The 22262-nt window shown below is 41.7% G+C and overlaps 1 protein-coding gene across 1 annotated transcript in view; it reads left to right on the forward strand.

Moving 5' to 3' along the window:
- LOC133424441 (zinc finger protein 271-like) overlaps positions 1-22262 on the forward strand; it is a 117424-nt gene that overhangs the window by 803 nt on the left and 94359 nt on the right. The gene's annotated exons all lie outside the window — the stretch shown is intronic.

Genomic DNA, 22262 nt, shown 5'->3' on the forward strand with positions numbered 1-22262 from the left:
TTTGGTTTCTTTGTTCAGATTGTTCCATAAACTGATTCCTTTCACAGAAACACAACGTTCCATCAATTTAGTGCATTTTCACATCCTCACATTAATACCCACACAGCACACACACCCCACACAAATACCAGCTAGACATTAAAACATAGAATAGAATAGAATAGAATAGAAAGCCTTTATTGTCATAATAATAATATGAGATTAAGCAGCAGCTCCATAAAAGTGCACGCATGTAAAAGGCTATGTAAAAACAAAATAAGAAACAGACAATATAAATATAAATGAATGAATGGAAGAATTTTGCACGTAAATGAGTGAAAGAATATTGCACATAAATGAGTGAAAGAATATTGCACAGTATGGGGTAGTTTATTGGTTCAGAATGTTCTCAGCTTTGGGGAAGAATCTGTCCCCGAGTGTGTTTGTTCTGGTCCGTTTGGACCTGAAGCGTCTGCCAGAGGGAACAGGTCAGAGAAACCGGGGTGGGTGTTGTCCTTTAAGATGTTCCTTGCCCTGCTGAGGCAGCGGGAGCTGTAGATATCAGACAGAGAGGGAAGAGAGGGCAGAGGGCAGCCCATGATCTTCTGTGCTAGGAACTTGAAGGACTGCACTTGAGGAGCTTTTAAACTAGTAGCTACTCAGACTGGACACGTCTCGCCTCGTCCTCGTTTGGTTTTAAACACCCAGATGAGAAGTGGGCGGGTTGGAGTGAAGCTGCTGTGACGTATTTGATTGTGTGATCTAAACGAAGACACTAAAGATGTAGAACATGGAGGAGATGATAGATGTGCTGCTGGGTCTGTGACTTGTGTTCGATATCCAGATTATTTTATAAATAAAGTTAATAATAAAGTGGATGATTTAAAAAATATTGTTGACGAGTTCAATGACTACTTCGTAGATGTTGGAGCTTCGCTGGCAAAACAGATTACTGTATCCGATGACAATAAAAATATGTTTAATTTGATCAACACTAATGTCAGTTCTATGTTTCTAAGTGGAATACATGAAACTGATATTATTGCAATTGTAAGAAAATTAAAATATAAGAGATCACTTGACATACACTCCATTGATACAGTAATTATTAAAGATGTTATTGATTATATTGTCAGACCTTTGACCTATGTTTGTAATCTTTCTTTCCAAAAAGGAATTTTTCCAAACAACTTAATAATAATAATAATAATACATTTTATTTGTATGGCGCCTTTCAAGATACTCAAGGTCGCCTGACAGAGCAAGAAAACAACTTGAAGTTAGTGATGAAGAATTTTGACAGCTTGGCCCCCTGCAGGGGGAGGTCGCCCCAGTCCTACCTCCTGCAGGGCTTTGAACTGGACTCAAGACCTTTTGAGGAAGCTCCAACTTGCTACTCAACTTCCTACCCCCCGGGCAGATCCCGACACCTGGAAGTTGGTTCAAACAGACAGGAATCAAGAGAGCACCCCATGGGGTGATTTGGAGGTCTGTGTCAGTCATGCCAAATGTCTGATAATGACATTTGGCCCGATTCACATCCGACTGTAAATTACTTTTCTGTCTCTTGCCTGATTCGTGTATTCCTGCATTTGTTAAACTCCTTGTTGTATAAGAATCTGATTACAACCTCACTCGAGGTCAGCATTTCTACCAGACCTCTGGCCTGTGTAGAAGTGCTCACCGCCGGCTCAATAAAACCTCATAAAAAACCACAAAGCGGACTTCTGAACTGGTTTGATAAATTCCACAACAATTTGGCGCCGTGACCCGGATTGACAATAGACCTTCGATGGAAACTCCTGTTCCAGAACAACGGCGCAATCAGCGACTCTATCTAAAATTTTAGAGGTTAAGGGATCCACTTACAAAATCCCAAATTATTGTTGCTGAGTTGTTGTCGAAAGTCTGTGAATTGGAGTGCCGGAGAATGGTTGACGTCATCCTGAAATTTAGGTAAGTCCGCTGTGTGGTTGTGAGGGTTATTTTTTATTATTTTGTGTTATTGGGAACGTTATTGTAGAGATGTTTTTAGGAACGCTGGCAATTTCATAACACTTGAATTTGATTGTGTTGTGAGAATGTTCTGCTTCTCCTGCCTTAAGAATCTGACTCGCTCTTCTAAAAAGGTTTAATATCTCTGGTAACATTAAGGAAATAATGGCCAGAATGCCATGTTGGTCTGAGTAGTCCAGTGGGACTTATAGCATATGCAGGACTTGAGGTCCAAAAAGAAGTGTTTGGAACACTGAGATACTTGTGGGAAACTGACATATATGTAGAAGAACTGTTTCTTTTATTTTATAAGTGGGGATGACACGCTCTCCCAAGGAGTATATTTCATTTCTGCAAGAATCGACTCGCTCTTCTTTGCATCAACAGGAATGATTTATATGCTCAGGTAGACTGATAGTTGGAAAGTTTTTGGGAAGTTTTTCAGTTCTTTAAATACATGTATGGTAATCACGGTACCGATAGTTTTTATTTGTTAGTTTTGTTTGTTACTTAGTTAGTATTAAATTGTTAAAATAACTAAAAAGCACTTTAAACTCCCTCAGATTTTTGGAGGGATGAAAGTAGACGCCGTAATGCAGAATCCCAAATAGCTTCGCTTACTGATCTAAATAAAAAGCTGATGGCTCTACTACAAGGATTTAAAAACACAACGCAGACGAAAAATGAAATTAGAGAACCAGTTAAATGATAAAATCAAAACCTTTATCCGGTGAAACTGATTAAAGAATCAAATGACGATGACACTTCTGATGACGACTGGATTTTATAAAAATCCAAGATCTGTTGCCTACAAAATTTGGAGCCAAATAATGGTAAGAGATTTTAAATTAATAAACAAAATGGCTAGAGGAAACAGCGGTTAAACTAACTTTGCCACATGATTTGAAAAGTAAAGTACTTGATGCGCAAAGTACTTGATGCTTGTAGAATTCCCTTTTAATCCCACAGCTGTTGCCAAAATCACACCAGAGCAAGCTCAGACCTTTTTTTCACAGTATTTATTGCCTTAACAGTTCAAAGGGAAAATTGATAATCCCAGGGAACTTTATGCTAAAACAATTTTGACAGCAAAAGAGAATTGTGGTCTGTCACGAGATCAGATTGATGGATTCCCTCCAGGGTACATGCAAAATATATATTTGCTAATTGCCCTCCACAAAGGGTAGGCCTGGATAACGCAAAAAAAAAGAATCTGAAATGTATGAAAATACTAATGTCTTTTTCAAAAGTGTTTCCTACACAGGTTGAGCGCTGAGAGGAGGCGCAGAGGAAACAGCCAATGATCGGCTCCCATTGGGGTGAGCCAAATCAGAGCATCCCAATTTACATAATCGTATCCTGCCTATGGTAACTTCATCATGTAAGTGCATGGAAATCTGTCTGTGGCCTACTATAACGTCTCTGAATGCATGTATAACTAATCTCTAACTAGAGGTGTCAAGTAACGAAGTACAAATACCTCATTACCTTACTTAAGTAGAACTTTTGGTTGTGTATGCTTCACAGGAGTAATTATTTTTTAGACGGTTTTTACTTTTACTCCTTACATTTTCACGCAATTATCTTTACTTTTTACTCCTTACGTTTTAAAAACAGCCTTACTCTACTTCATTTCGGCCTTTAAAAAAAAAACTATCCAGTTAAATTGTGCCATCCGGATAGAGTGAATTTGGTTGTGGTTGGATGAGAAGTATAAACATATTTGGTTTGTACGTGTCTGGTCTCTGAAACACATGTTAATGCTCAATAATGCACATATATGGTTCTTTAATATATTTGCATTATACTAAGATGCATTCATTTTCAATGGCTTTTAGCCTTAATAGTTTTTCCCCGCTTATATTACTTTTACTTTTATACTTTAAGTACTTTTGAAACCAGTACTTTATACTTTTACTAGAAAAAAAAATGCATATATAATAAATTTTGAGTTGATACTTCAACTTCTACAGGAGTATTTTTGAACTCTAATATCTATACTTCTACCTGAGTAATGAATGTGAATACTTTTGACACCTCTGTCTTTAACACTCGTCCTGACCTTTCCTGTTTTCCTCACTGACGGCTCTGCTTATAAAAATGGAATACCATACGCAGGTTATACAATTTGTGATAATTCTTAATTGTTGAAAGCGCCCCCCTCTCCAGCTCCACCCAAGTAGATGAAACTATATACTGATCAAAAGGTAAAACTGTTACAATCTATACAGATTCCAGATATGCTTTTGGTTGTGTATATTGTATCTTATAGATTTTATATATTGTGGGCGAACCGAGCATTTATCTCATCCTCGGAGATAAATGTGGTTAATTGATTGGTGAACTGTTACAAGCCTGTCAACTACCTTCATCTATTGCTTTGTTAAATGTGAAGCCCACACCCAGTCCAACCCTGTTTTCACTAGGCAATGCTTCAGCTGACCATGCAGCAAAAGAAACTGCCAAATTTGGCTTACCTGTCTATGTAAAACTTTGCCCTTCTATACCCGCTAACGACCTGGTTTCTCCTAATGATGTAGCTCTCCTACAAGAAGACTACTGAGGTGAAGAAAAAACGGATTGTAGCATTCCCATGGTTGTAAAAATGTAAATAATTTGTGGGTCAGCAACGACGGCCGCGTTGTTGCACCCACATCCTTGTACACGTGAATAGTTGATCACAGTTGGCAATCACAGATGAGAAAAAGGGGGAATGTGTCAGATAGTGTTGAAAGACTGATAAGCTCCAAGATTTGCATCCTATAAAAATATTGCAAACATTATCAACACTTCCCCCCACCGTGATTTTTTTGAAGCTCTGCAAATAGACATTATGTGAGGGATATGAAATTATTCTTGTATGAAAATGTTCATGTATGAAAATGTTTTTGTATGTGCAGAGAATTTTAAACTGGACTTAAATGGACAATGTTGACACCTGTTAACACCCATTAGGAAGCACAAAACTCACGCTTCATGAAAGGATTATGGGTAGACCTATGACCATACAAAGCAATTCAGTTCTGTATATATGAAGAAGATGGACTTCCATGCCATGGATGAATCCATGATATCATTCTGTTGTACTCTAAACTTTTGCTGTCCAGTCAATCCACAGACAAGTAAAAGCTGTCCAGTCTCCTCCTAGTCACAAACCGTGCCATAACCTCCAACCCGGCAACTGGGTCTGTGTCAGGGAGTTCCGACGGAAAAACGCCCTGAAACCTTGCTGGTCTAAACCTCAACACGTCCTGCTCACCACCAACACCGCCGTCAAGTGTGAGGGGCGTCTAACCTGGTTCCACGCATCCCACTGCAAGAACACAACTCCTCGACCATGCAGCGGAAACCAGCCGATTCCTTCTTCTTCCTGCCCAGAAGTAGCTGAGCTCCAGCACCTGGGACCTCTGCAGAGGAGCAGGGGAGCAGGGGAGCAGGGGAGCAAAGGAGCAGCACAGGCCAAACTGTGACTCCACATGCTCTCCTTCTGAAGAACCGCTTGTTAAGCCTAAAACCAGCCAAAATCCACTATTATAGCTACCTTGCTACAATGGTTAATCGCTGTTCCATACCTCTACCAAAGGATGTTTACTGGATTTGTGGCGTGAAGGCTTGTGAATATCTTCCAAACGGTTGGTCTGGAATATGTGGTCTGGGCCATGCAGTACCAGCCATGAGAATCGTTCACATTGTTAGAAGAGAATTGTACACACACACACAAACACCATGGACAAGATTTTTTGGTGCCCTCGTTCCAAATTACGGAGTCATGGCAGCTTTGGAACAGATAAGATATTTATCCCATGCAGTTGAAGATTAGCCAACACCACTGCAAAAGACATGCCTATGCTCTCACAAGAAATGACTGCTTTAGGGATGATGGATTTATTAGCTTCTCAAGGGGAACTTGTGCTGTCATTAAAACTGAATGTTGTACATTTATACCCGCAATGCCACAGTCCAAGAAATAACGCATCACTTGAAAGACATTGCTAAAACGTTACATACAACTGTCGCAACTAGTTTTTTGATTGCTTTAAAGAACAGTTAGGACACGTTGGTTACTTGATATTTGAATTTGTTTTGTTGGCTTGTTGTTATTTGACTTCTGATCACATGTTTAAGGTTCACTTGCAAAATATGTATCACTACTCCACTGTAATTCAACAAAAAGAAAAAAAAAAAAAAAATTGTGAATTGATGAAGAATTTTGACAGCTTGGCCCCCTGCAGGGGGAGGTCGCCCCAGTCCTACCTCCTGCAGGGCTTTGAACTGGACTCAAGACCTTTTGAGGAAGCTCCAACTTGCTACTCAACTTCCTACCCCCCGGGCAGATCCCGACACCTGGAAGTTGGTTCAAACAGACAGGAATCAAGAGAGCACCCCATGGGGTGATTTGGAGGTCTGTGTCAGTCATGCCAAATGTCTGATAATGACATTTGGCCCGATTCACATCCGACTGTAAATTACTTTTCTGTCTCTTGCCTGATTCGTGTATTCCTGCATTTGTTAAACTCCTTGTTGTATAAGAATCTGATTACAACCTCACTCGAGGTCAGCATTTCTACCAGACCTCTGGCCTGTGTAGAAGTGCTCACCGCCGGCTCAATAAAACCTCATAAAAAACCACAAAGCGGACTTCTGAACTGGTTTGATAAATTCCACAACATTAGCAAAGGTGATCCCAATTCATAAAAATGGAGATAAACACTGTATGGAAAATTACAGACCAATATCACTTTTACCGCAATTTTCAAACATTTTAGAGAAATTGTTTGTGAAACAACTAAATCGGTTCATTAATAAGAATAAATTATTAAGTGAAAATCAATATGGATTCAGAGAAAGTAGAACTACTGCTTTTGCAGTAATGGAAATGGTAGAAGAAATAGCAAATGCAAATGAAAATAACGAGTGTTCTATTGGTCTGTATATTGATCTGCAGAAAGCTTTTGATACCATAGATCACAAACAGCTATTGAAGAAATTAAAGATGTATGGAATATGAGGGGTTGCTCACTCTTGGCTGGAAAGTTATTTAGGTAATAGACAACAGTGTGTACAAATTAATGATACTATGTCAGCATTTAGAAAGATTACTTGTGGTGTACCTCAAGGATCAGTGATTGGTCCAATAATGTTTATTCTTTATATTAATGACATCTGCAATGTAACTGATTTTTTTTAGATATGTTTTATTTGCCGATGATACCAATTTGTTTTGCTCTGGTACGAATTTAAGGGAACTTTTGTGTTGTGTAGAAAGGGAGCTGGAAAATCTCAAGACTTGGTTTGTTGTCAATAAATTATCTTTAAATATTAAGAAAACAAAATTCATGGTTTTTGGGAATCAAAATGAAAGTGATGGTAATATTAAATTAAAAATATGTAATGTTGATATTGAAAGGGTTTTTGAGACTAAATTCCTTGGGGTCGTCATCGACCAAAAGTTAACATGGAAACAACACATTGAATATATTAAAGGGAAAATTTCAAAATCACTCGCAATCCTGTATAAATCCATAAATATACTGAATTCCAAGGCCTTGCATTTGATTTACTACTCATTGATTGTTCCCTATTTATCTTACTGTGTGGAATTTTGGGGATCCACCTTTAAAACCACCTTAAATTCAATAATAAAACTTCAAAAACGAGCCATACGTCATCAATAAGGCTGATTACTACGCTCACGCAGAGCCACTTTTTCTAAATTCTCATGTTATTAAATTTTATGACTTGTTTTATTTTAAAAATCATGCAAATTATGTTTAAAGCAAAATCAAAAATGCTCCCTGACCCAATACAGAGGTTCTTTTCAATTCAGGAGACTCGTTACAATCTTAGAGGTGTCTCCAATTTCACAGTACAAATAGCTAAAAAAGGTATGAAAAGGAGACGTGTCTCCATCACTGGAGTTAAACTCTGGAATGATGCCAACATAAATTTAAAAACAAGTCATTCTTTTGTTGTATTTAAGAAAATGGTTTGTAAAGCTATTTTTGAAGCTTATAAGTGCAATTGACCATCTGTAAATGTTTCTTTGCTTTTCTATTGTTTCTTTGCCTTTTGTTTTTTCTTTGCTTTTCTATTCTCTTTTTGGTTTTCTGGAGGTTGGTAGCCAAAAATAGAAAGTTGGTACTATAGGATAGGCTTTTATAAGCATTTTGCTTCAGCCTATGCCTTTTCAGTTATTTTTCAACACATTTTTTTGGTTTTGTTTGAAATGTTAATGCTGTGCACAATGTTTTTTGGTGTTGTTTTGTGTTGCAATGACTGAATAAACTTAATTCATTCATTCATTCATTCATTCATTCAAATATCAAGTTTAAAAATGAGAGTGAAAGAAGCTTCAAGCGGCAACGCTTTTTTAAACATTTTGTTTGTGTCTGCGCTGCTGAGAAACCAGCTGGGAGCCGCAAGTGAACGAGCGACTGGTAGATCTGGTCGTTCCTTATCGCCCGTCTAGATCCCTTTTTAATTCTCTCCTCAGCCACCAGGTTTATGAACATCTGCACCTCAGAGTTGGATCACCAAACATTTGTTTGCGCTGCCATTGCCTGTTGAATAAAATTGCAGCGAGCCGCTCTTGCGCTGAATTCCCGCTTCCTGATTCAAACGTCTGACGGCCCCCCGGCCAATCAGTGGCATGTATTGTGATGACGTCAGATACAGGGCCGACTCAGCACGCTTAGAACCTCGGCAGAATAGATACAGAAAAAGTATCAACTCGGCACGCCTCCACCCGTAGTTTAAAAGCACAAAACGGGGGCGTGGCGAGTAGAGGCGCGCTGAGTAGGTACTAGTGGAAAAGCCCCATTTGTGTCCTGCATTTTCTAGAACTGTAGACAGTTTCAGGTGGTCACAGTTGAGCAGTGATTTCAGTTGCCTTAGTGTAGAATTCCGGCGTGTGGTAACAGAGGCAGGGATTCCACGCTGTCCAAACTCCTTCTCTAATTTGTCTTTGAAAGAGGTGCTTGTGTGGAGCAAAGAGCTCAACCTGGAAGCTTTGGAAAGAGCTGCACTGAGTAGTTTAGTCTCTTTAAGTCCATCACCTTTAGCTGATTGAAGAGTGTGTGCAAAACATGGAAGTCTTGTCTGGGACTTTGTACTCAAGACATTTTCAATCCTCTCTTGCTCTTCCACAGTCAGGTCGTTCCAAATGCCGAAATCATCAAGGTCTTCATCTTCCTGTCCAGGAAAACATGTAGTGAACACCTTTTTCATGTTTGCAGCATTGTCACAGATGATGTGGTCGATCTTTTTCTTGATCTGATATTCTTCGGCGCATATTTGCTCAAACTATTGACAATTCTTTCCCCTGTATGGGAACCTTTGAAGCGGTTGCATGCAAGCAACGGAGATTTCAACTTAAGACTGTCATCTTGGATGTTGATCCAATGTCCTGTGACTCCAAGAAAGCCTCTCATCCTGCGGTCTGACCATATGTCTACAGTTACTGACACATTATCTGCCATTGCTAGTTCATTTTTCAGCTTGATTTGCCTATCTGCCACCAGACTGTCAAGCTTTGATGTGATTGTTCTTCGTCTCACTGGAGTGTACTTGTTGTCCACTATTGACAAAAACTGATGAAAGCTTTGATGTTCAACAATGAAGTCCGACAGTATTGAGTTTGTAATGGCTTTCTGCTGGGGATGGTTGCAGTTGTAGAGTTGCACACTCCTCGATTCGATGAATTGGGAGATTGGAGGCTGATTACGATCCAGTGACGCTTTGGTATGGATGTACACTTCATATCTGTAGACAGTAAAAAGAAGAGAGATCATCATATCAAAAGCTGTATTAAACTTTATATAACGTCATCTTAATCTTTTTTTTGCGAGCAAACTTTTTTTACTTTTCAAAAACAGACGATACAGACAACGACATTAACAACAACAACGCGGCTCGTTAACAGTGAAGCCAGAGACAAAAAAAAGACATAAAAGATAAAACAGGATAACAACGTGGATCTCAATGTGGATTCTTACAAATCAAGAATCATATCAGTAATAAGCAATAAGATAGAGGACGAAAAAAACCGTAGTGGTCTAGGGAAGAAAGAAAGTTAGATACCTTGACAAACAGTCCCATACAGAACACAGAGTTGTTGAATTGTGTTATTTGAGATTGACTATGCGGATTTAAAGCCTGAATTAAGGTTCTGCGTTCAACCAACGCAGAGCCTACGCCGTTGCCATGACGCCGTCGTGAACCTTTCGGACTTCTCCGTCGCTCCATTTCTCCGCGGTGCAGTACCCCCCCAGAGTGCTAGTTGATACTTTGTTTAGTTTCCGGCTTTTCCAGTCACAGTGAATCAAAGAGATAAGGACAACTATTGTGCAAGAAACCAAAAAAAAAAAAAATCATACACACACGAAGAAAAGAGCGCTGAAAGTTCACTACTGCACTACCCCCTCCCCTTCTATGCGGTCTGTTTATCGAGTAAAAATCATATCCCTCAAGCTGGACGACATCCCCTTGGTCATCTTTTAACCATGTTTCAGAAATTGCAATGATTGAGAAATGTTTTCTGGATTTTTCCAAACAGTCCTGAATTTTTGACATGTTCATAGAGAGGCTCCTGCTATTAAAATGTATAATAGAAAATGTTCCATCAATCATGTGGTAATCTTTAAATTGTTCCTCTGTGAAGTATTTGCACTGACTGTCTCAGATCCAATGTTATGAAATCTACGTTCAGTGTAGTCAATAGTTCAGACTGAGCTCCAGTGCAGAGGTGAATTGTATGCAATCAGTTGACGTCATGTAATCTAATAGTTGTAATCCACATGCGGAAAAATACGTCTAAATACAGTCTGATGCCACGGTGCATGCCTGAAGATTGAACGTTCATTGTTTGTCCCGTGACAAGAATAGAAGGGCCACTTAGCCTAGTGTAAACAATAAATAGTTGTTTACTAATGATGCCCCTGAAGGAGCAGTCCAGGGGCAGTCACTTGAAGTTTTCTAGATCAGAAAGTTCTCTTACCATCATAATCTTTGCTTCCTCCGGAGCTCCATTCAGTTTGATCCATACCTTACAATTCCTTGTCCAGGTTGCTTGTATTTTCTTTTGTTTCCGAAGGGCTCTGGCTTGTCTCACTATCTCGGCGTTCCTCTTGGTCAGGTGTTCATACACCTCCGTTCCTCCCTGCAGCAATCCCTTTTTCACTTTTCTATTCACAAACCAGATGTTGAAAACCGGTTTCGACTTGCTGTCTTTCCTTGGAAGTGGATGGCAAGTTGAAATATCACTGCCGTTAATGTGGATGTCATTCAAGGAAAAAAAGTGGATGATCTGCTGCTCCAGGGAGTGTATTTCTCCCGGCGTGTCATCCTCAGCGCCGGTGCTGCAGTCCTTGCGTATGACCGATGTTTGGTTCTCAATCCCGTAACAATGATCCATCCATCCTCGTATATTGTTCTAATTCATCCACTCGTTTTTCCAGGAGACTGATTTTATTGTCTTTTATCTGGATCATTTTCTTAAGTTCTTCAACCTCCTTCAGTAAACCAAGCAGTTCTGTCTGCTGCTTGGCCACACCGCTTATTTCCTCCTACATAAAGTTCAGTGACAGTCTGATCTCTTCCAGATCTTCTGCATTTGTTGCCTTTTTTGGTGGCATGATGAACAGTAGAGTAAACATCAGATTATTTACCGCAACCTTTTTAAACCATCTGTGGCTCGGCTCTCTGCTCAGGTGTGCCTCACTTAAACATGCACAAAAGAAGAGCAGCAACATTTAGCGTTGTGTGAAAAAGTGTTTGCCCCCTTCCACATTTCTTATTTTTTTGCATGTTTGTCGCATTTAAATGTTTCAGATCCTCAAAAAAATTTTAATATTAGACAAAGATAACACAAGCTAACACAAAATGCAGGGTTTTTATTATTAAGGGGAAAGGAAAATCCAAACCTACTTGGCCCTGTGTGAAAAAGTAATTGCCCCCTAAACCTATTAACTGTTTGGGCTCCTTAGCAGCAACAACTACAATCATATCAGATACAGGTGTTGGTATTCCTGCTGGGCATTGCTGCCTGACGCACCTCCTCCAGTGCCTTTGAACAGGTGTGCTGTGACCCTGCACTGAACACCTCTGTGGGCGTAAACGGGTCATCAGCTGGGGACCACCATTCATTAACGTTTCACTCCTTTAACCCCAGTACGTCTCATGGTGGCGGAGCGATGGCAGGGATCTCTCCCTGCCACCCCCTGCTGATGCCCTAGGTGTTAATCCCCCAGCTCTTCTGCTTCCTCCTTAGCCACAGCCAGAAGCTGCCTTTCTCTGCCTCCTCAGCCATCTCTTTCATGGCTTTCCGATGCCCCGCTCCTGTGCATCCCATGTCACGGAGTAGGCGAGCCGTTGAGGAACCCACGGAGCCCCTACACCCCACTTCCACAGGGCAGATGACAGCTTTCTAGCCAGCCTCCCTGTACTCTGCCGCCAGGTCTGAGTACTTGGCTTGCTTCCGCTCGTACGCCGCCTCCAAACCTCCCTCCTATGGGACAGTGAGTTCAACCAGAAGGACTGTCTTGCTAGCCTCTGACCACAAGACTAGGTCTGGCCGCTGCGATGTTTCCACAATCTCTCTGGGGAACTGGAGTTGCTTCCCCAGGTCGACCCTCATGGACCACTCTTTTCCCGGTGAGAGTAGTCTTGCTGTAACTTGCTGGTGGGACGGTTTGACAGCCACTCCAGCCCTTGCAAACTGGATAGGATGTCTGCCTGGAACGGAAGGTCTGCTGTTTGCCTCCTTTCTGCATGTCTCTGAAACCTCCCGCCAGTTTTTTCAGGACTTGGTCGTGTCGCCATCTATAGCGGCCTTGGAACAGCGCTGTCCTGCAGCCTGACAGGATGTGCTGGAGACTTGCGTTGACGGTGTTGTAGAGTGGACAGGTCTCTTCGGCACCAAACCACTGGTGGAGGTTTCGGGGACAGGGCAAGGTGTCATATGTTGCTCTGATCAGGAAGCTGAGCCTAGCTTGGGGGATCTTCCACAGGTCAGACCATGTCATGGATCTGTCTGTGAGGCCTTCCCATGACGTCCAACGTCCTTGCTGGCCTTGGGACACCGCTTTGATGTTAAGGCGTTCCTGCACAGCTCTTGCCACTTCCGCCACCACCATGGCTCTTCGGTCTTCTTTGGAAGCCTTTGACCAGGGAGGGGAGTATCGCTCGTCCCGAGGCCTGCTCGACCCTCCTGGACTCTGCCAACCAACTCGCCGTGCTTTAGCCTGCTGATTGCCATGTCGACCGCTTCTTGGGCTTTTCACTTTCTCCCTGTTCTTATCTGGGTGCCTGCTGCTCTCACCAGCTGGTCGGTGGATTCCCTCAGCTCCAGCACCAGCCGAGCCTTCTCCTGCTTGTAACCTGCGCTGATGGATTGCAGTGGTAGTTGTAGCGTGTTCCTACCAAAGATGCCTACGTCTGACAGGCATTTTGGTAGTCCCAGCCACTTCCTGATTTGTTTATTTGTTTATTTAAAAAGGATCCCCATTAGTCTTCGCCATGGGAAGACTATTCTTCCTGGGGTCCACACACAGACATACAAAAGATAATATAAAAGATGATAATATAATAATAATATAATAACATAACAATACAATATACAATACAATATTATTAATATGATTAGACCAAGATAATGTTTCATCGACAGTCACTCCCAACAGTTTGGCTGTTTTGACCTGTTCAATGGCAACACCTTGCACAGAAATACACAACTTAGGATCAGACCTCAGGGCATGTTTAGAACCAATAACAATACATTTAGTTTTCATGACATTTAGTTTTAGTTTGTTCTCTTCTACCCAGTTAGAAACCAGCATCAACTCTTGTTGTAGCGACTTGTTGACAGATTCAATATTATCTGCAGAGACATACATCGTGGTATCATCCGCGTAGATCGCCATATTCGCATTTTTAAGTACATATGGCATGTCGTTAACAAAGATGGAATAGAGTAGAGGTCCGAGGCAACTCCCTTGTGGAATACCACTTTCCAGTGTTACAGTGTTCGAAAGAGAACCATTAAACATTACGCATTGTTTTCTGTTTGACAAGTAACTTTTCATAAAATCAACAGCCGAATCTTTAAACCTATAAGCTAATAATTTCATAAGCAATAACTCATGATCTATAATGTCGAAAGCTGCACTAAAGTCTAACAGTACAGCTCCTACTACTACTGGGGATCGTCAAGATGTTTTCTGGCAAAACTGAGACAAGCCTTTATGTTCTTTTTGCTCAGCAGTGGTTTTTGTCCTGGAACTCTGCCATGTAGGCCATTTTTTCCCAGTCTCTTTCTTATGGTGGAGTCATGAAGAATGACCTTAATTTAGGCAAGTGAGGCCTGCAGGTCTTTGGATGTTGTTATGGGGTCTTTTGTGACCACTTGGCTGAGTCGTCGCTGCGCTCTTGGGGTAATTTTGGTCGGCCGGCCTCCTGGGAAGGTTCACCACTCTTCCATGTTTTCTCCATTTGTGGATAATGGCTCTCACTGTGGTTCGCTGGAGTCCCAAAACTTTAGAAATGGCTTTGTAATCTTTTCCAGAGTGATAGATCTCAATTATTTCGTTTCTCATTTGTTCCTGAATGTCTTTGGATTGCAGCATGATGTCTAGCTTTTGAGGATTTTTTGGTCTACTTCACTTTGTCAGGCAGGTCCTATTGAAGTGATTTCTTGATTGAGAACATGTGTGTCAGTAATCAGGCCTGGGTGTGGTTGGAGAAATTTAACTCAGCTTTCCAAAGATGTGATAAACCACAGATAATTTATGTTTTAAAAGGGGGGAGCAATCACTTTTTCACCAAGGTCTATGTGGGTTTGGATTTTTTCCCCCCTTAATAATAATAAAAAGCTTCATTTAAAAACTGCATTTTGTGTTTACTTGTTATCTTTGTCTAATATTTAAATTTGTTTGAGGATCTGAAACATTTAAGTGTGACTAACATGCAAATAAATAAGAAATCAGGAAGGAGGCAAACGTGTGTGTGTGTGTGTGTGTGTGTGTGTGTGTGTGTGTGTGTGTGTGTGTGTGTGTGTGTGTGTGTGTGTGTGTGTGTGTGTGTGTGTGTGTGTGTGTGTGTGTGTGTGTGTGTGTGTGTGTGTGTGTGTGTGTGTGGCTTTTGATAATTCAGCCAAGATAATGTAAGTCATCTTCTCTGTTATAGAATCATAAAGGAAGACCCAAAAGACACTGCTGTGATGATTGCGAGCAAGTCTTCACCACTTCATCAAACCTGAAGAAGCATAAGAAAACTCACACTGGTGATAAACCGTACAGCTGTGATCAGTGTGGAGTGGCTTTTGCCCAAAAAGGTAACCTAAATAAACACCAACGTATTCACACTGGAGAAAAGCCTTACAGATGTGATCAGTGTGGAGTGGCTTTTGCCCAAAAAGATAACCTAAAGCAACACCAACGTAGTCACACTGGAGAAAAGCCTTACAGATGTGATCAGTGTGGAGCGGCTTTTGCCGAGCAAGGTACTTTAAGGCGTCACCAACGTATTCACACTGGAGAAAAGCCTTACAGATGTGATCAATGTGGAACGGATTTTGCCCAGCAAGGTGCTTTAAGGAGTCACCAACGTATTCACACTGGTGAAAAGCCTTACAGATGTGATCAATGTGGAGCAGATTTTGCCCGGCAAGGTGTTTTAAGGAGTCACCAACGTATTCACACTGGAGAAAAGCCTTACAGATGCGATCAATGTGGAGCGGATTTTGCCCGACAAGGTACCTTAAGGAGTCACCAACGTATTCACACTGGAGAAAAGCCTTACAGATGTGATCAGTGTGGAGCGGCTTTTAGCCAAACAAGTAGTCTAAGGAAACATCAGGGTATTCACATTGGATAAAAAGTGTACATTTGTAATCAGTGCTAATATCATTTATTTTGAGAGTTCAGTTAAAATGCACCAGTTTAGTTAATTTAGTTTGAAAGAAATAATTCACGCATAGTTACTGACACACACACCAACACATAGATGATCTGAAGTTTGTGTTTAATGTTTAGTTAGTTGTTGTTTATGTGTAGGTTAGGCATCTGAGTTCAGCCCAAATTTTGTTTCACTTTCTTCTTTTAAGACTTTTGTAAATAAATTCTGATTTAATTTGAATGAGAGAAGTTGTTCGTGTTTATTTTATAGATATTTGTCACAGCTGCTGGTTGCAAAGGTCTGTGCTCGGACTCCTTCCTTCACTGTTATTCTGTAACGCCCCCCCTGGCAACAGGCTGACACATAGGGAATAACAGCTACTTTGAGACTGATTTAGCTGTTTAGTTAATATTTCCCTATAAGTCAGTTGGTGCCCCGTTTTGATGTTCATTTTGATAAGTCATCGTCTCTATTAGTTATTAATACATATCATAAGACAATTATTAATAACTTTCTAATAACTGAACCAGCACTCCCTTTGTGGAACAACACCAGCCCCGGTCTTCGATGTCCACGTTCCTGCAGGTTTTAAATTTGTCCCTACATGCAGGACAGTAGCTCTCAAGGACCAGGGTTGGACACCCCTGGTTTAGGACTTTAGACGCAAATAACAGAGTTTTGACTTTGATTGTAGATATTATGGAGAACCCATGAAGGGAAGCCAACACAGGAGAGATATGTGGTCTCCTACTGGTTCCTGTCAGCACTCCCGCTGCTGCTTTGATCAAATCTAAATCCAGACCTTCCACCATTTGGTGGAAATATAAATACAGCTCTGGATGGAAATGAATGTTTAGATACATGATGATCTGACTGAAACAAGGACATGGTCACATGCAGTGGTGTACAAGTACTTCGTTATTTTACTTAAGTAAGATTTTTGAGAATTTGTACTTTTATTGATACTTTCATTTTTACTTTTACTTCGTTACATTTTCAAGGAAAAAAATCGTACTTTTAATCCGCTATATTTAAAATTGGACACGTCGTTACTCGCTACAAATTAAAGAACAGCACAGCGGGGGCTGATTTATGGTTCAGCGTTACACTGGCGCAGAGCTACGGCGTAGGGTATGCGGCGACGCACACCCTACGCCGTAGCCTACGGCGTAAGGTGTGCGTCGATTTAACGCGGAACCATAAGGCGGACGGGAAGGAAGGGGGGTGCGTGAATATACCGAGAAGGAGCCGCAGCTCCCGGGAGAGTTTCCCCGCAGAGGCGGGCCGGAAGGCCGGAGGAAGCGCTGTCGCGTCGAGTACCGATGAGGACTGAAGCCTGAATTATTGTTCCGCGTTAAATCGACGCAGATCCTCGCCTTAGGGTACGGGCCCTGCGTTGGTGTAACACGGAACCATAAATCAGCCTTAAGCGGCAGCCGACGCATGTCCATACGCACCATTCTTTGATTCCACCTCGCTCTATAATACATCCATATTCCACCCATGGCTGTATTATAAGCTTCTAAGGTGGTTTTGGCATTTAAAAGTTTAAAAGTCTCATCCTTTATCAGCTGGGGTTGCTTAATGTTGTCACTGCATACTACAGGCTGGGGGTGGACCTGTCAGCGGGGCCAATGGGGGACAGCAGCAGTGATGAGCAAAGGGAGAAATTAAAATGGGGTAATGGAAACAAACGCTAAAGGGGTCAGAATAATATCAACATTATTTAGAGTTGTAAGCAAATTCTTGGATTCTTTATTTCTTTGCAATCCTTTTGAAAATAATTTTGTACTTTGAATTTTGTACTTTGTACTTTTTACTTTTGTACTTAAGTACATTTTACACCATGTACTTTTGGTACTTTATTATATTTAAGTTGAGGTACTTTTATACTTTTACTTAAGTAATGTTTTTAATTGGTACTTTTACTTAAGTAATTTTCAAGCAGAAAATGTGTACTTTTACTTAAGTACAATATTTTTTTCCACCTCTGGTCACATGACAACTAAAGGAAGTCAAAATAAATATTAGAGTGAGACACTTGTTTAGTCCAGTTTATTGATACTGAATAACTGAAGTTTGTAAAACAGACACAACTGTTGATGAGACAGTGAGACAAAATTAAGACTTGAATCAACCTAAAATGCAATTAACAGTTCCAGATATAAAAGATCAGATTTTACCATCAGAGTACAAATGAAAGGTAGAGCAGAGAAAGAAGAAGACAAGTGATCAACAAGTGCTCCTGCTGAACAACTACATCTAATACGACTGAACATGAGTCCAACTGTCCACTTCCTGTCAGCAGATGGACAACCGGACGTCCTCCAGGTCTTTTATCCTCTATTTGGGTTTGGAGACGCGGCTGCAGAGACTGCTGGGGTCACTGCTGGTTGGTTTTGATCCTCACAGCAGAATAAGTCACATCTGCTTCCTCCTTGACCTGAAATGAACAAACCAGAAACATGATAATCAGAAATCCTGCTCATCAGCCAGTGTAATCACCTGCTCTTCTATATTTACTTACATGTTTCAGAAGTCCTTCCAGACTGATCAATAGAGGCGTAGGTCACGTTGTTCTCTGACTCACCCTGGAGGAAAAAAACAAGAATTACTCAGGAAGTTGTCTTTAAGATCTGTGCAGAGAACACAGAACAAAAGAACAAAAGGAAGGGGCACCACCACCGGACACCAATCCACCACCGTCAGCTCATACGCCCAGCCAGCCAGCAGTCAAGCCAGGCAGAGCGAAGAGAGGTCAGCGCAGCATGTTCGCAACCTGTAAACACACACAGGTTGCTGCGTGTGCAACGCCAAGGAGGATGACGCGGGAGGAGAAAGCTCACTTACCGGCAGTAAGCACTGAGCGGCGTACAGAACGGTACAAGCGGTGAGCAGCATAAGCAACAGCATTCAACACAGGGTGACATGAGCTTGGACACTTCCACGTCACCTACACCTGTGAAGAAGCAGCATGCAGCAACACCCAAGCGAGCCTCTACACCCCGGGGCGGAAGTGACGGACGTCAAGTGGCAACGAAGCCCGGCCCCCGGGAGCAAGAGAAAGACAGGCATTGCAACCCCCCTTTTATACCGTCACTGCCCACTAGAAGTGACTTCACAGGACCGAGGACTGTGTCCTGCTACATCTGCATTACTCTCCGTAATCCTACAATAGTCCCGTAAAACACATTTAAGATGGAAACATTATGAAGAAGCAAAACCACATCTGAGGGAGTCACTTACCTTTATTTTCAACACAGTCTCACTCCCGACTCGTCAAAAACCGACGCTTGGTCAGGACCCTTTAGCGACACATACTGACGTGAAAGGTACCTGTTGGAACTATTAATAAACTATCATGCTTGCTATTAACAGAACGTATGATGATTTGCTTACGCCTGTGACGCACTGATAAAACAATGCTGTGTTTAAGTATTATAAGTGCTGCACAAGAAGTTTCCGGATATCAGCATAAAGCAGATATCTGCGGAGAGGACTTCTTGTTGCTAAACAAATGAGAACAAGCCTGACTCAATACCTGAATCCGCTGACTGCGACCACTCCTTTTTCCCCTCCCTTTAAGGGCGCAGTCAGCTCTGTAAACTAGGGTACACCCAGAGTAAATAAAAGCAAGGAAGCAGCAGAGACAAATTAGAGTATGTTGGAGATCTTACAAATCTCGACTGCTCTCCTTGCAAGTAAATTCTAACGTGTTTGTGTCTTTCTTTGTCTCCAGAGAGTTTGATGTTACAAATGTTACGTGCCTGAACCTAACAACAGCCCTGAACCCTTAACGACTTTAGGAATGGGACAGCCCTGAACCCTTAACGACTTTAGGAATGGGACAGTCCTAAACCCTTAACGACTTTAGGAACGGAACAGCCCTGAACCCTTAACGACTTTAGGAACGGGACAGCCCTGAACCCTTAACCACTTTAGGAATGGGACAGCCCTGAACCCTTAACCACTTTAGGAATGGGACAGCCCTGAACCCTTAACGACTTTAGGAACGGAACAGTCCTAAACCCTTAACGACTTTAGGAACGGAACAGCCCTGAACCCTTAACGACTTTAGGAACGGGACAGCCCTGAACCCTTAACCACTTTAGGAATGGGACAGCCCTGAACCCTTAACCACTTTAGGAATGGGACAGCCCTGAACCCTTAACGACTTTAGGAACGGAACAGCCCTGAACCCTTAACGACTTTAGGAATGGGACAGCCCTGAACCCTTAACGACTTTAGGAATCGGACAGCCCTGAACCCTTAACCACTTTAGGAATGGGACAGCCCTGAACCCTTAACGACTTTAGGAATGGGACAGTCCTAAACCCTTAACGACTTTAGGAACGGAACAGCCCTGAACCCTTAATGACTTTAGGAATGGGACAGCCCTGAACCCTTAACGACTTTAGGAATGGGACAGCCCTGAACCCTTACGCAAGTCGCAGGAGCGCGCAGGTAAGTGTGTGAGTCTGTGAGGGTGGAGATTGGGATTCAGCTACAGTTTTTTGGTCCCTGTGAGCAGAACAGCATCATGTGGTGGATGAGACAGGAAGTGTGCTGCTTGGTGAAGGTGATGGGTTTGTGTCTGGAGGACAGAACAACTGTGTTTCTGATCTGATGGTGAAACATCAGAGAGGCTCCAAGAGAAGATTCACCTGCCAGGTTGTTGAAGGAGACAGAGTGAAGATAGATGCTGAATACACGCTGGACTTTACTGGTAAGACACCCTGAAATCATCAAGACAAGGAAATGAAGGAGAGAAGATCATCTAAACTATTTGTTATAATCACAATAAACCTCATACATGTATAATTCATTCATATCTCCTTTGCAATCACTTAGTTGAATCCTTTGATTCCAGATTCCTCTCTGATCGACACCAGCGTGATCATCGGATCAGCAGTCGGGGGGTGATGCTGGTTCTGGCTGCTGTTGTTATTTTCATCATATGCAGGAAGAAAACCAAAGAAACAGAAGATCAGCAGAATGAATCAAGTATGAAAGTCATCAGAAAACAGCACATGTGCAGAACTGAACCAGCTGATGATTGAAGTCTCTGTCTCAGATTCCACTTCTGGAAACTCCAGGAACCTCCAATAACTGCAGAAGTCAAGTCCTCTGTTGAGATGAAACACAACTCTGAGGTCTTGATCCTCCACAGATTTGTTCCTGGTGTCTTTATACGTGAAGAAAACTACATTTATTCTTCTTTGAAGAACAAGACATTTAAAAAATGCTCAAGTTAAATCTGAATTTTTCTATAAAATCTTGCTGGAGTGTTTTGGATCATCTGGATATTTCTTTGTTGAGTCGTCCTGATAATAACTTTGATGCAGAGCAGAAGTTTATTAGTAGAAACATTATTTACTGAATGAACCTGATGGACATGTAATGATGTTGTTGACTAACTCTTGAAATGTGACCTTTGTTTCAGATGTTCAGCAGCTGATGCTCCACAATGTGAGTATCAGAGAGCCGTTTCTTCCCTTGTGGTCAAACATGGAACTGCAGCAACGTTGATGTTCAGAGGTCGATTCCTCTCTGGAACAGTGAAATCAAGTTGTGCTTTAAAACAAATGTTTGTGTAACAGAGTTTAAGAGACATTTCTGTATTTGTGTTTGTCTCCAGGATGATCCAGAGAACAATGTTACTTATGCTGCTGTTGGTGGTTTCAATCCAAATACTTCCCCTAAAGTAACAACACAGTCTCACTCCCGACTCGTCAAAAACCGACGCTTGGTCAGGACCCTTTAGCGACACATACTGACGCAAAAGGTACCCATCTGTGTCTCTTTCAGACGCAAGTAGAATACAATTGACTCCAATGTAATCCCGTCTGTGGCTACATGTGACGCTCAGAGCAGGTGATCACCGGGAGCAGTTTCCTCATTCCTCTTTTTTTTTTAAATGCATATACTTCAATTTAAAAGTGTGGTTTGATGACAATTCTAGGGAGATATATGCATTTTCTTCCCACAATCTCTGTTCAGTGAGTGTATATCATGGATGGTTTATCAGTTATTAAGAAGCATTTTTCCACTTCGGATTTGGCCAGAGTGACAATGGTTTGAGGAGAGGTTTAAGTTACAGTGGTCTATGAAGTACTGTATGTATCTCCCTCCGCCGAGCATGTTTTTGACTGATTGTTTCCAGCTTGGCCCTTAAAGATATTCTCCCTGGTCCCTGATCAGCTAGCAAGAATTTTGAAAGAGGCACCTCTAAGCCCCGCCCATTCGGTCCGAATGATACGGATTGGTCCAGGTCCAGGTCCAGGTCCAGGAAGGGAAAGAACCAAGTTCGTGATCACTGTTTTATATAATAGAGTTAATTCATTGGAACTACAAAAGCTACGACGTAGCACAATGCTGTGTATTGTAACTTGGTACAA

The sequence above is a fragment of the Cololabis saira genome, chromosome 23 (genome assembly GCF_033807715.1).
Source record: "Cololabis saira isolate AMF1-May2022 chromosome 23, fColSai1.1, whole genome shotgun sequence".
NCBI classification, from domain to species: domain Eukaryota; kingdom Metazoa; phylum Chordata; class Actinopteri; order Beloniformes; family Belonidae; genus Cololabis; species Cololabis saira.